The 14,919-nt window shown below is 39.5% G+C and overlaps 1 long non-coding RNA gene across 4 annotated transcripts in view; it reads left to right on the forward strand.

Moving 5' to 3' along the window:
* Nucleotides 1-14,919, forward strand: part of LOC309791705 — a 215,173-nt gene extending 200,254 nt beyond the window's left edge. For all 4 annotated transcript variants that reach the window (XR_014291542.1, XR_014291543.1, XR_014291544.1 and 1 more), the window contains 2 exons: nucleotides 13,028-13,122; nucleotides 14,416-14,919. This is a non-coding gene — a long non-coding RNA (uncharacterized lncRNA). The remainder of the gene's footprint in view (nucleotides 1-13,027; nucleotides 13,123-14,415) is intronic.

The raw sequence follows: 14,919 nt of genomic DNA on the forward strand, positions 1-14,919 counted from the left end.
CTTTCTAATATTTTTAGCACTGTTATTGACAAAAAGAAAGATACTGTTATATGCCAATGAGAATAACAGAGTCTACAGTAATAGCCTGTAACTGTTGTTATGAAAATTATGGTGTATAATCCCTTAAATTTTTATAGTTATATTATTAACTATTAGAGTAATTTCCTAACTGTTTGTAGGCTAGGTGACAATAACACAATTTAAATGAGAGACTGCAGAGGTATTCCATATGGATGTCTTCCTGACCCAGTAGTTTTGCAACGCTGGGAAAACCCATGGTAGATTTGGTGTTGATCCTGCTTTTCCCCTGGACAGAGTCAGTTCTGGCCTGCTCTGTCTCTCATTACTGTGATGACGGCCCTATCCAGATGCTAAATACTCAAGAGACACTCCAGTACAGTGTTAAAGACTCTGAACACTTCATCCCCAAAGAATGTAGCATTCCAAGAGAAAACAGGCCTCCTTCTGACACTAGTAAAATTGTGAAGGTGTGTGATAAATCAGGCATCAAAATGAGAGGCCACAAATTCTTAAATGTACTCTGCCTCTTACAGTGAGTCCCTGCTCCTCTCTTTCCAACACAGAAATAGTCATATATTTTAAATAATGTTAATAAAGCTTGCAAATACACATCAGTAGAAACAACTATAAAATATGTTCAACTATAAAGTGTTACAATAACCTATTATGCAGTTAAGAAGGCTGGTCTAGATGGGAATCAATAAATAGAGATGTAACTAACAATCAAAACGTGTGAAATGTCTTAAGCTCTTTGAGGCGATTTACGTTGAGAGGATAGGCAGGAATATTTTATTTTAAGAGCACTGGTTTCTTCCATTTTCCTTCTCTCTCTCTCCCTTCCCTTCCCTTTCCTTTCTTTTCCTCCCTCCCTCTGTTCCTTCTTTTCTTCCTCCCTCTTTCATACAGATGTTTTCACTTTTTCATATTCAAAAAACAAAAACTACAGGGGTTTAAATGTACCATTTACTTGAAACATCAACTTTCTAAAGAAATACAAAATTTTTAAAATCTAAAATAATGACTTATCTATATCAAAGAAAACAAAATGATGGCTTGTTTTTCAAACAAGTAGATTTGGCTATAAACTAGAATTATTTTTCCATTGAAAAATAAAACTATTTTAACCAGAAATATGTAAAAGATTGTTTCTAAAATGACCAGTGCTTAGTTTTCTAACAAAAATGCAAAATAATCTGCCTCAGAACAATGGAAATACATAAATTATGACTACTGGTGTTAACTAAAATTTACTAAATATTAGATTTACTTATTTTGCTAAAGCAATATGAAATTTCTAGTATTTTTGTTCCTTTTTACTTTTTACTGAGATATAACTTAATATGAAGTAGAAAAGTTAAGTGTATACCTTGATGAATTGTTACATGTTACAGCCATGATCCACCAGCCAGATCAAGATAGAGAACATTTAAAAGATCATGTTTCCTTCAATTTTAGGTGTATAAATCTCTCCCTTAGGATGTAGTTTAAAATGTAGATTCCTAGGCTACAGTCCCGGAGGCTCAATAATAATATGTCAGGGATAGGGTCCCTGAGACTGAATATTAAATAAACACCTCCGCTTGGAGAAACTTTGCCCTCAGAGGAGGTCTAACTTGACTTGTGACTCTAAAAGTTCCATTACTCTCAGCTTTAAAGATAATTTTATTAGGAAATCTAGGTGGTTTTCTACCAAGGAAGAACATATATAGGACATTTGGTGTCCTTGTGTAATTTTAAGTTTTAATGTTATTTTTTCTTTTTTTGAGGCAGCATCTCCCATATGAAGTTTCTACTAGTCCATGGCAAAATGAAAAATTTTAAGTCCCTAGTGAATATATCCTAGTAATATATCCTTTCTGTAGAAAACTTTCAAAGAATGGGAAAACTTAAATCAAGACCACCAAACCATTGTTAATATATTGATTTATTTATTCCAGTGTTTTTCTATGTACAGTTTTTTTTAACAAGAATTTATATATATACGTATTAATGTATATTGATCCTGCCATTACCACCCGATTTTTCTTCAGCATTTTCCAATGTCATTAAAAACCCTTTCAATGTAGTTTTGTCTGTAGAATGTTCTGTCTTATGAAAGCATCATAATTTATTTTACTACTCTGTATTTAAAATTTTAAACATAGCAGTTGTTTCCACTTTAAAAAAATGTAAAGAACACTATGATGAACATTTCTGTACACATTTTAAAACTTCATTTTAAAATTTTTCTTTAAGATAGATTCTTAAAGAAATTGATATGGAGGGTATAAGCATTTTTAAGGCTTTTGATATATACTGTGATTCAGTTACCTATTGCTGTATAACAAAATCTCCACAACTTAGTGGCTTAATATAACAACCGTTTATTAACAATCATTTTTCAATACATAGTATTGACTGGGTTCACGCACGCAGCTGCATTCAGCTGAAAGCTTGACTGAGGCTGGAATGTCTAGGATGGCTTCACTCATGTGTCTGGGACCTTAGCTGGGGGTAGTTGGAATAGGTGGGAGCTGGTTTGACCTCTTTCTACATAGTCTCTCGTTATTCAGTAGTCTAACCTGAGCTTGTTTATATCACAGCTGGATCCCATGAGAATAAAAGTGGAAATGCCAGGCTTCTTAAGACCTAGAGCTAGAAGCCAAAGTAAGTCATGGCGTCAGCCCAGATTTGGGGGGAAGAGAAGAAGACTCCACCTTTTACTGGAAGAGCTCCAAAATCATGTTGCAGAAGGGTATGTGGGGTTGGAGGTATTGCTAAGGCCCTATCTGGAAAAAAATGACCACATACTGCCATATTATGATTTTATAAAGCATAGATTTATTATAAAGATTATATGCAAAATGTACTTCCATCAGATTGGCATGAGTTAAAAAGGGTCAGCAAGAATGTGTAGCAACAGGGCTTCCCTGGTGGCACAGTGGTTGAGAGTCCGCCTGCCGATGCAGGGGACACGGGTTTGTGCCCTGGTCCGGGAAGATCCCACATGCCGCAGAGTGGCTGGGCCCGTGAGCCATGGCCGCTGAGCCTGCGCGTCCGGAGCCTGTGCTCCGCAACGGGAGAGGCCACAACGGTGAGAGGCCCGCGTACCACAAAAAAAAAAAAATAAAGAATGTGTAGCAACAACTCTCATATACTCCTGGTGTAGGTGTAATCTTGATGCTCATTTTACAAAACAATTTGTCATTAATTGCCAAAGGTCATAGGTATATACCCCCATGAAATGGATGCACAGGTAGACCAGGATATATGTTTAATAAGGTTCATAGCCTCATCATTCATTACAGCCTCAATCTGAAAACAACCTAAAGTTCATTGACTCTAGAACATTATATTGTAGAATAGAATATATGGAAAATATAGAACAATGAAAATAAACAAGCTATACACTCAGCATTATAGATGAATCCTTCAAACATAATGTTGAATATAAAATAGAAGTCCTGGGAATTCCCTGGCGGTCCAGTTGTTAGGACTCCACTCTCTCACTGCCGAAGGCCTGAGGTTCAATCCCTGATCAGGGAACTAAGATCCCACAAGCTGCGCAGCATGGCCAAAAAAACAAGTCATAAAATGATTCATAGAATTTGATTTTATTTATGTGAAGTTCAAAAACAAGCAAAAGTAAACTATGTTGTTTAGGGATGCATACATAAGTAATTGAACTATAAAGAACAGCAGAGAAATGTTTACTATATTAAAGCCAAAGTATGAGTTTGGCCTGGTAAGGGGGAAGGAGGATGGAGAGGAGCATCCAGGCAGAGGAAAAAGAATAACTGGGCAATAGGAAGGAGATGACAGAATTCAAGGAGTTTAAAGGAAGCCAGTGAGCAAAAGGAAGAACAGGAACTTAGAGGCCAATGTAAGGATTTTCAGACTTCATGCTAAGAGCAATGAAAAGCCACTGATTGGTTGTAAGCAATATGATTAGATTTTCATTTTCAAAGAGTAATTTTGTCTGTTATATATAAAACAGATTAGGGAAAGTCAAGAGTGGATACAGGAGTATAGTTAGGAATCTATTTTAAATGGCTTCAAGTGAGAGATAATAGGGCTTCAAGTGGTACAGTGAGAGTGGTTAAGAAAAGGATGAATCTGAGATGGGCTTGGAAGATGGAATCAATAAGACATGTTCCTTAGGGAGTTTAGAAAACAGAATGAGTTATCATGATTCCGATTTTCTGGCATGATCAACAAGGTGCCATTAATCAAGAAAGGGAACACTAGTGGGGAACTGGATCTTGATTTGGATTCCTGGAAGACCCACAAGTGCAGGTGTTACCCAAGCAGTTGAATAAATGATCCAGAGCTCAGAAAACATACTGATCTAGCGAGAGAAATTTGATATTTTTTTCTTTTAATGTACCATGGCAGTAAATGATACAGAGCATACCTGAAGTACCAAGGGCAGATAAAATGACTCAGACAGGACAGATAGAAGCAAAAAACAGTGAAAATGTTAATATTATCTATGTCCAAGGCACTATACATGATGCAGGGTCACACAGGTAAGTAAGATATGGTCCCTAGTTTACTGCGAAGTGGAGGAAACACTTAGATTATATAGATCTTACCTGGTAAATGACAAGAACTAAAAGATGCTTTGAGATCCCAGAGGGGTGCAGTTAATGTTGGAAACTTGAATAAGAATCAGTCATAAGGCAAAAGGTGGAAAAGGCATTCCAGGCATAAGCAATAAGATGCACAAAAGCATTGAGTCTTGAAACAGCGTGGACGTGAGTAATCACAAGCAGTCCAGTAGCATTAACACACAGGGTTTGAAGGTTGTGCAACAGGAGGTCAGACTAAAGAGAGAGAAAGGCCCGGGTTATGGACTGTCTCGCTTACCCTTCTCAGGAGTTTAGGATTTATTGGATAGGAAAGAGGAGTGTATATTTCTATGTTAGGGGGATTACATAGACCAGGCATGGAGGGTGAGGGCCAAGCTGAACACAGCAAAGCTGGCTAGAAAAGAAAGAAGCTGCTACATGTATGGGAAGTGGTGATAGGGGTAAAGAGGGGGCATCACATTGGATAAATATTTAGGATTACCCTTTAATTCAAAGGGCCTGTGTGAAGTCTTATCTGCTTAGTCCCAGGCTTCTCCCAGCTTTAAATGCAGTTGACGGGTACTTGGGAGAGTTGGCAGAAGCCCAGGTTTTAAATCTCTGAATTTCTACAAAACAGAAAGGAAAAGCAAGCAAACCACAACCACTACATAAACAGAGCAAATATGCCTGGGCAACATATACCACAAAGCTAGGGGACCCCAAAATACACGTGGGTGCGGCCAAACCCCCAGCAGTCAGATTCTCAGGGCCTGTGCGGGAGGAAGGAAGCTAGCGGGCGACGGCTGCGAAGCAGGTGCGGGCAGGTGCGGGCAGGTGCCCTTGGGCGCCAGGAGCGCTTGGCTCCCGGCTCAGCAGCGGGCAACGCGCAGCCGGCGAGGGAGCGAGCGCTTTGTCGGCTCCCGCCCCGGCGGCGCTCGAGTCCGCAGGACTGCAGGGGTCGGAGCAGCTGGGCCACCCTGTGACTAGTCGGTGTTCCGATGTGAGACACGGCCCAACACTGAGGAAGGAGAAGCCGCTGAGAGTAGAATAAATCTCAGCAGCACCTGAACAACCAGGACAAAGTAAAGGAAGTTTCAGGGGGCAGGAAACAGGGCCAGGGAACTCCAGAGAGAAAGCCACCGAGGTTTTGACTGCTACACAAAAGCAACAGAAGAGGGAGCATGCTAGAGTCAGAAAAAATTTTCTCCACCAGCCTCACTGTAAAAGTTCAGAGGGGAAAAAAAAAAGACACCAAAAAACAAAAAAAACCCCACAAACACCCCCCACACACACACACACAATTTCCCATAGAAATGAGCATGAGGAGAATATCCAGGGGGAAATCCCATGCAAAAATTTATTATAAGAAAAAATAAGGAGCAAACTAACATCCTTACAGACAAGGAAAGCAGGCCAGGAAGATGCGCCCACAAAAGAGCTCAAAACTGTAACCTACCATTTCAAAACAAACCTAAAACACATTAAGAAAATGATTCAAGATGTGAAAGAACATCAAGAATCAGAATTAGAAAAGCTCAGCATTGAGGTGACAGAACTCAGTGAAGAATTAGATTAATTAATTTATTAATTAAAAAGAATTAGATTAATGAATGCCTTAAAAGAAATAGGAGGTGAAAAGGGAAAGTTTTTCATTTTAAAAGAGACATTAGGGAATTCCTTGATGGTCCAGTGGTTAGGACTTGGCACTTTCACTGCAGTGGCCCAGGTTCAATCCCTGGTCAAGGAACTAAGATCCTGAAAGCCACATGTGGCCAAAAAGGAAAAAAAAAAGAGAGAAATTATTTTTGAAATATAAAAGAAACGAAGAGATGAAAACAGTGAATCTAGTACACAGATCTTTTCCAGCATCTACAGACTGGGAGCTCTGCTTTTTACCTGTTGCTGCTTTACAGTCTTCCTCCTGGACATCTTTGTATCTTGTGGCCCCCCTCAGCTCTTGTCACATGGCAAGTATAGAATACCTTTGTTAAATAAGTGGTGCTTAACTCCTGTGACAACTCCCTTATTCCCAATCTCCAGGACTCAGAGGAGTCTTCAAAGATAGGAATACCACTAACCCACTTCCCTTCCTCCATGGCACTGAGTTAATTTTCTATTGTCACTTAGGAGAATAAAAAAGGGGAGACCCTTTCAGAGATCAAATACCAGGACTTAAGGCATTTTTCATGCTCTTTCCTTTTTCAGTAGTTCTACTTCCCCTTGTGCCCACTGTATCCTGGTATGTAAGCAAGCTTTTCCTATCATGTAAGAAATTTTCAGAATACAAACATATTCATTTGGCCTAAATCAGACATATTAATTCATTCAAAACTTCATTCAGCAAATAGTTGTCAAGTAACAAATAGTTATTGAGCAGTAATGAACAAGACCAAAGATTAGGTTCCTGCCTTCATGGAATTACCATGAGCTGAGAAAGATGTAAACCAGTCAACATGTAAACAAGATCATTATAGGTTGTGATAAGCAATGGGAGGGAAATTAACAAGGTGAGGTAATGTTGGGGGAAGCTATTCTAAATAAGAAAGTCAGGGAAGATCGCTGTAACCACATCCTAGTCTTTTTTTTTTTTTTTTTCTGGTACGCGGGCCTCTCACTGTTGTGGCCTTTCCCGCTGCGGAGCACGGGCTCCGGACGCACAGGCTCAGCGGCCGTGGCTCACGGGCCCAGCCGCTCCGTGGCATGTGGGATCCTTCAGGACCGGGGCACGAACCCACGTCCCCTGCATCAGCAGGCGGACTCTCAACCACTGCGCCACCAGGGAAACCCCACATCCTAGTCTTAAATCATCTGGTTAGTTGAATAATATTAAGATATTTAAGTGCTTTCATATGAATCCCAGTTGTTATTACCCTTTGGGACTACCTACAGGCCTTCTTCCCTGTGACTTCATTTCCTCCAAAAGGTACATGGATATAGAGGTACATAAATATGCCTCATTCCTGACCTTGAGAACCTATAGTTTAGTAGAAGGAACAGACATGTAAACAGATAAGAAAATACAACATGGCAAAGGGGATACCACAAACACAAACAAGGTTACTGTTCTTCCTGGTTAACTCTTCTGTCTTGGGCCTCTGGTGTCCCTGGAAAACCCTGTTTACCTGTTTGGGTTTTTGGCTGAAAATTCTTCCTGGCTCCCTCCATAATCTTAATATTTACTTTTAAGTTTTTGGCTATATCAGAAGTAACTTGACTTGCATGCATTACTAGCTTAATTCCCTCATAGCCAGTAGATCCCAGCATTGGCTTGAGATACATAACAAAGTACTGGGGAAAATATTTTTAAAAATTACTTTCTTAAAGAGCCCATATTGTTCATGTCAAATTTTTCAAATAAATGCTAAATAAGATGTCTGGCCAGATAATTGAAGCTGGCTGTTATCACACAAGAGAATGTATTCAAATGTGTACTGCATTTCAGTGTCACCGTTTTCCTGTCAGTAACCATGTTAGTCTGGTAACCAGGCAGTGAACATTTATTTGGACTGCAGGAATTTTTAAAGACAGATAACACAGGCACAGAATATGCTATAAAAGACACACAGAGTTAGAAGTATTTGAACAGATACATAGGTATTTTAATTATGTTCTGAAGTGGCTAGTGGTTTATTTAGCTTGTCAACTCTTAGATTCATCACAACTCTTTCAGATTCCTCTGAGATACTTCCAACTACTGGGAATTGCTACCTTCCCCCAAATAATGGGGTAGCCGCATTCCAGGTGCTAGCATCAGGGACAGATGAGAAAGAGCAGTGATGTTTCCCTTTGCCCGATATCCTTCACTTCACATATTACAATGTCTCCAAGTGAAGTAGATTTAGCTGTCAATCCTAGCTTTATATGAGGTGGTAAGTGAAGAAAGAAGGGGATTTAAGTCCTCCAAAGGCACCTTCTCTCTGTGTGATTCTTTAATGAGGATGACAGCAGGACTGAGGCTTCTGGAAATTCTCACACAGGAATTAGGTGGAATCAGTACATAAAGAGTTCCAATAAGGTCCCCCAGAGCAAGGGAATAAGGTCAGGAAAAAGTCAGCTTCTGAAGATACACACTCCAAGATATTTTGGAAAAAAAGACAGAAAACACCTAGCTGTATGATGTGTCCATGCTTTCAATCTAATTAAAGCACTACATTAATATCCCATGCACACCCCTATCATTGCACTTACCACACTGAAATATGAGTTGTTAGTTTAGGTATCTGTCCCTTCTGCCTAATCATGAGTTCATTCATGTAGGAACAGCATTTTAGTTATTTTCTCACTTTCAGAATCTAGCACTGTGTCTGGCTAGAATAGGGACTGAATAAATGTGCGTTGAATAAATGCATGGGAAATATAATTAAAGTAGGCATACTGCAATAGGCATCTGCATGCAATATGTAAAAACGGTAATTGGATTAAATATAATATTATTTAGTGTTATTTAGAAATATCTAAGAGAGGTATTGAATCAGAAGGCATGAGCATTCTGAAAGTGTCCACTACAGTAGTGACAGGTATTCATTAGACTATTGCAAGATATGGATGAGGGCCTTCCCTAGCAGTCCAGTGGTTAAGACTCCATGCTTCCACTGCAGGGGTCACGGGTTCGATCCCTGGTCGGGGAACTAAGATTCCACATACTGCATGGTGCGGCCAAAAAACAAAAACACAATATGAAAGAATTTCTTTCAAAAACATGTAGGTCTGGATATCCAGGCTCTATGCATATTTATTCATTTCCATAGCATTTGTTGAGTACTTGGTATATGTCAGGTACTAAGACAGGAACTAGGACTACAAAGACAGATATTCATAGTCCTTACACTCAAGATGTTTACAGCCTAATAGGGGGAAACAAACATTAAAAAAAAAAAGGTGGGCTAAAATGTTATAGACTCTGTGATAAAAATTTGTTACTAGTAGTGAGAGGCTGGAGGGATTACTTCAGATATGCTCTGCTAATGGGAGACACAGAATAGGGAAGATGATGCTTAATCCAAGTCTTAAAAAGTTAAGAGGTTGGGACTTCCCTGGTGGCGCAGTGGTTAAGAATTTGCCTGCCAATGCGGGGGACACGGGTTCGAGCCCTGGCCTGTGAAGATCCCGTATGTTGCGGAGCAGCTAAGCCCCTGCGCCACAACTGCTGAGCAACCCACGCTTGCCATAACTAGGGAAAGCCTGCACACAGCAACAAAGACCCAATGCAGCCAAAAATAAATAAATAAAAATAAATTTATTTTTTAAAAAAGTGAAGAGGTGGTGAACAGGGTGGGAGAGGGCAGAAGGGCATTTTAGTCTGAAGGAGCTGCTAGAGAGCAAGCGAGGAAACCATAAACTTGTGACTCTGTATAAATTTCAGAAGTGTTTTTTTCTACTTCTGTAAAAAGTGGCATTGGAATCTTGACAAGGATTGCACTGAATCTATAGATGCCTTTTGGTAGTATTGTTGTCTTAACAATATTAATTCTTTCAATCCATAAACACAGGATGCTTTTCCATTTATTTTTGTCTTCTTCAATTTCTTTCATCAATGTCTTGTAGTTTTTGGAGTAGGGATCTTTCACATCTTCACTAAATTTATTCCTAAGTATTTTATTATCTTTGATGCTATTGTAAATGGGATCAATTTCTTTATTTCTTTTTCAGAAATTACATTATTAGTGTATAGAAACACTACTAATTTTTGTGTGTTAATTTTGTATCCTGCAACTTTACTGGACTCATTGATAAAATCTAACAGTCTTTTGATTGAGTCTTTAGGATTTTCTGTCTATAAAATCACTGTCATCTGTGTACAGAGACAATTTTACTTCTTCCTTTCCAATTCTTATACCTTTTATTTCTTTTTCTTGCCCAATTGCTCTAGCTAGGACTTCCACTACTATGTTGAATAGGCATGGTAAAAGTGGGCACACTTGTCTTATTCCTGATCTTAGAGGAAAAGCTTCAACCTTTTGCCATTGAGCTGTGGGCTTACCATACATGGCCTTTATTATGTTAAGATATGTTCTTTATATGCCTAATTTGTTAAAAAGTGTTTATCATGAATGGATGTTGAATTTGCCAATGCTTTTCCTGCATCTATTGAGATTATCATATCATTCTTTTCTTTAATTCTATTAATGTAATGTAACACATTAATTGAGTTGCATATGCTGAACCATCCTTACATCCCATGGATTAATCCCACTTGCTCATGGTGAATGGCTCTTTTAATGTGTGGCTAAGTTCGGTTTGTTAGTATTTTATTGAGAATTTTTGCATCTACATTCATCAGGGATATTGGCCTGTGGTTTTCTTTTCTAGTGGTGTCCCTTGCAGTTTTGGTATCAGGATAATGCTGATCTCATAAAATGAGTTTGAGGGTGCCCTCCCCTTCATTTTTTGTTAGAGTTTGAGAAGGTTTGATGTTAATTCCTTATTAAATTTTTGTTAAAATTCACCAGTGAAGCCATCTGGTCCTAGGATTTTCTTCGTGGGAGATTTTTTTTTTAATAAATTTATTTATTTATTTATTTTTGGCTGCGCTGGGTCTTCATTGCTGCACACGGGCTTTCTCTAGTTGTGGTGAACGGGGGCTACTCTTTGTTGCGATGTACAGGCTTCTCATTGTGGTGGCTTCTCTTGTTGTGGAGCACGGGCTCTAGGCACATGGGCTTCAGTAGTTGTAGCTCACGGGCTCTAGAGCGCAGGCTCAGTAGTTGTGGAGCATGGGCTTAGTTGCTCCGCAGCATGTGGGATCTTTCCGCACCAGGGTTCAAACCTGTGTCCCCTGCATTGGCAGGTGGATTCTTAACCCCTGCGCCACCAGGGAAGCCCCCGTGGGAGTTTTTTGATTATTGTTTTAATCTCTTTACTAGTAATTGGTCTATCAGATTTTCTATTTCTCCCTTGGTAAGTTGTATATTTATGAGAATTTTTCCATCTATTCTAGGTTGTCCAATTTGTTGGCATATAGTCATTCATAGTAGCCTCTTATGATCCTTTGTATTTCTGTGGTATCAGTTGTAATGTCTCTTTTTTCTATTATAATTTTGTTGTTATGGGGCTTCTCTTTTTCCCTTGGTTATTCTAGTTAAATGTTTGTCAATTTTGTTTATCTTTTCAGAGAACCAACTCTCAGTTTGGTTAACCTTTTCTATTTTTTTTCTATTCTCTATTTATTTCTGCTCTAATCTTTATTATTTCCTTTCTTCTGCAAATTTTGAGCTCAGTTTCTTTCTAGTTCCTTAAGGTGTAGAATTAGGTTGCCTTTTGGGGCTATTTCTCACTTCTTAATGTAGAGAAGCAAAAAACTTGATGGCTTATTTGAGCAGAAGTTAGCATGGAAGGGGTGTACAGCTCTGGAGAGATAAAGTTCTAAAGAACATCCTACAGTGTGCTAAGATGTTTTTATGTTATACTGTATGAAATTAGAAGTGCAGAGTGTATTAGTTTGCTAGGGCTGCCAAAATAAAGTACCACAGATTAGGTGGCTTAAACAACAGAAATTTTTTGCCTCACAATTCTGGAGGATAGAAGTTCAAGATCAATATGTTGGCAGGGTTGTTTCTTCTAAGGCTTCTCTCCTTGGCTTGTAGATGGCCATCTTTTCCCTGTGTCTTCACAAGGTCTTTCCTCTGCACATGTTTCTATCCTAATCTCTTCTTCTTATTAGGACACAGTCATATTGGATTAGGGCTCACCACAATGACCTCATTTTAAATTAATTACCTCTTTAAAGACCCTATCGACAAATACAGTTTCATTCTAAGGTACTGGAAGCTAGGACTTCAACATATGAATTTCAGGAGAGGGGGGCACGATTCAGTTCGTAACAAGGTTAGATGTATATTTAGGTCACCAGGACAGCAGGGCAGAGGACAGGCTAGATGGGTGCAGGGCTAGGGACAGGGAGACCCTTTGGATGACTATTGCAATAGTCTGTGTGAGGGATGATCAGAGCCTGAACTAGAAAGACAGAGGAGGGTGTGTCAAAGACAGATGATAAAAGAGTTATCAGGAAAAAGGGCCTGCAGGATAGAATCTAAACTCCTCAGCATAGTTCACAGAGCCCTTGACAATTCAGCCCTGACCCCTCAACTCAGACTCATGTCCTGCCACTTGCCATCACACATGCTACCCTCTAGGCATAAAGACCTTCTCAATGTCTCCGATCACACTATGCTTTTTCTCAAGGTCAAGTCTGTGTGTCTTCTCTTCCCTCTGCCTAAAACATTCTTTTCCCTTTTCTTAGTCAGTTAAACATCTATTCAGGTAGAGGTAGTCCAGTGTTACCTTCCCCATGAAACTCCAGCTTTCTCTGGCAGCGAATCACTTCCTCCTCCGGACACTCTGTGCATAGACTGTCTCACACGGTGCTATGATTATTTTATATTTTACATGCTTGTCACCTCCACTAAACTGTAAATTCCTTTTGGGCTGGGATTGGTTTCCTTTCTTTGTTTCCCCAGAGCCTGACATGGTGAACAGCAAATGGAAAGTGTTGCATCAATATCTGATGAATGTATGAGAAAGTCTTCACCTGATACCACCTAGATCGTACCAGGTGAGGCCTTGCCTGTCTTTCTTCTGTAATATCTCTTTTTAACTAAAACACTAGGAAGAGACTAAAGCAAGAAAGTCAGATTTTCCATATTTGGGGCTAAATCTCTCTTATAAAAAGAAATAAGATCTTTTCACAAACCAGCAAGGAAAATTCCAGGGGAAAAGCCAGGCAAATCAGCAGAGTTTCCAATCTGTCACCACTTTAATCCTTCTTGTAAATCACTTCCAGTTTAATTTTAAAGGACAAAACACCACTGTCTTCGTGTCTTTTTCTATTTAAGAACTTAATGAGTGGCTCCCATTGCCTATCTGATCAAATCCAAGTTTCCCAGTCTGGTTTTGAAGATCTTCCACAGCCTGGCTGCATTTCACCTATCCAATTCACTGTCCACACAACAGTCAGAATTACCTTCCTGAAACACTCTCACACTCAAAAATATTTTAAGGCTCCTCATGACTTCAGATGAATTTCATATTCCTCACATAAGCTTTCTACTGTTTGGCCCTGGTCTTGTGTTTTCTGGCATATCCTCTTCTGTAGTCTTCAATCTTCAGTTAATTTCCCAAGTTGTCTTTCCCAGATATTTCTTATATTCTTCTGTTTTTGTGTCTCTATATTGTTCAAATTGTTCCTGAACCACCTGTAATGCTCTCTCCCACATCTGTTTTAAAAGTCAGCAGTTCCAATACAAAAGACATCCAATCCACCAAGCTTTCTTCATTTTCTCTACCCTCATGGAGAATCAATCTCCATTTGGAGCCAGTTGGCTGGGACCACATGCTCTTCTCATATTCCCTACAGCGTGTCATAATACTGTATCCTTCCATGACAGTTATTTATGTAAGTACTGTAGCATGTCTATCAGCATACACACATCTTTTAAAACACGCTCCCTAGACCCCACATCTATCGTTCCATTTTACTGCTTCCCTTTCTAGTAAAATTCCTCAAAAGATCTGTTTATATATGCTGTTTCACTTTCTCTCCTCCCATCTTTTGAGCTCACACCAAACAGACTTTCATCCATCACTCACTGAAATTGCTTTTATCAAAGTCATCAATAACCTGCATATCTTAGAAAGTCAAAGAGCAACACAGTAAGTCCCCTACATATAAACCTTCAAGTTGCGAGCTTTCAAAGATGTGAATGTGCATTCAAATGTCCAATCACATAAGTTAGTTCACATGTCTGGTATACATTGTCACATGCATCCTCTACACGTGCTTGTGCTTTTGTGTACTTTACTGTACAGTACTATATAGAGTACAGTAGTACAGTATCTTTATTTCAAGCCCAGGATGTCTGGAAGCAAGCGTAAAAGTGGCAGTTATGGAGCTGGTACTGCTAAGAAGCGCCAGGAATTGGAGGCCCAGAGAAAGGACAAAGAGAGACAAGAGGAAGAAGAAGTAACTGAAGAACTGAAGAAATTCATGATGCAGGAAGTGGCAAGGGTATTTTCTTTATTTGAGGAGGCACTATTAGTTTTTGAGGCACAGGACCGTGTAGAATGGTACACGAAGGAAGGTTGCAGAAGCCGCTGAGAATGCAATCCAGTGCTACCGTGTCATCTATGATAAGAAAAAAAGAGCTATTACTCAGACGTCACTGGATCGCTTTTTTAAAGAGGGTAGATAGAATTGAATCCAGCAAGAAACCAGAACCTGTGCCATCAACGTCAGGCATGAATGAAATTGCAGCTGGCCCTCCGTCTCCTACTGCTGACCATCCTTCAGCTCTAGCATCTCCCACCTCCTCTCCCTCCTCCAGTCAATAACTCTTCTTGCTTGTTCACTCAA

This window comes from Mesoplodon mirus (genome assembly GCF_964341445.2).
Source record: "Mesoplodon mirus genome assembly, chromosome: 16".
In the NCBI taxonomy this organism is placed as follows: domain Eukaryota; kingdom Metazoa; phylum Chordata; class Mammalia; order Artiodactyla; family Ziphiidae; genus Mesoplodon; species Mesoplodon mirus.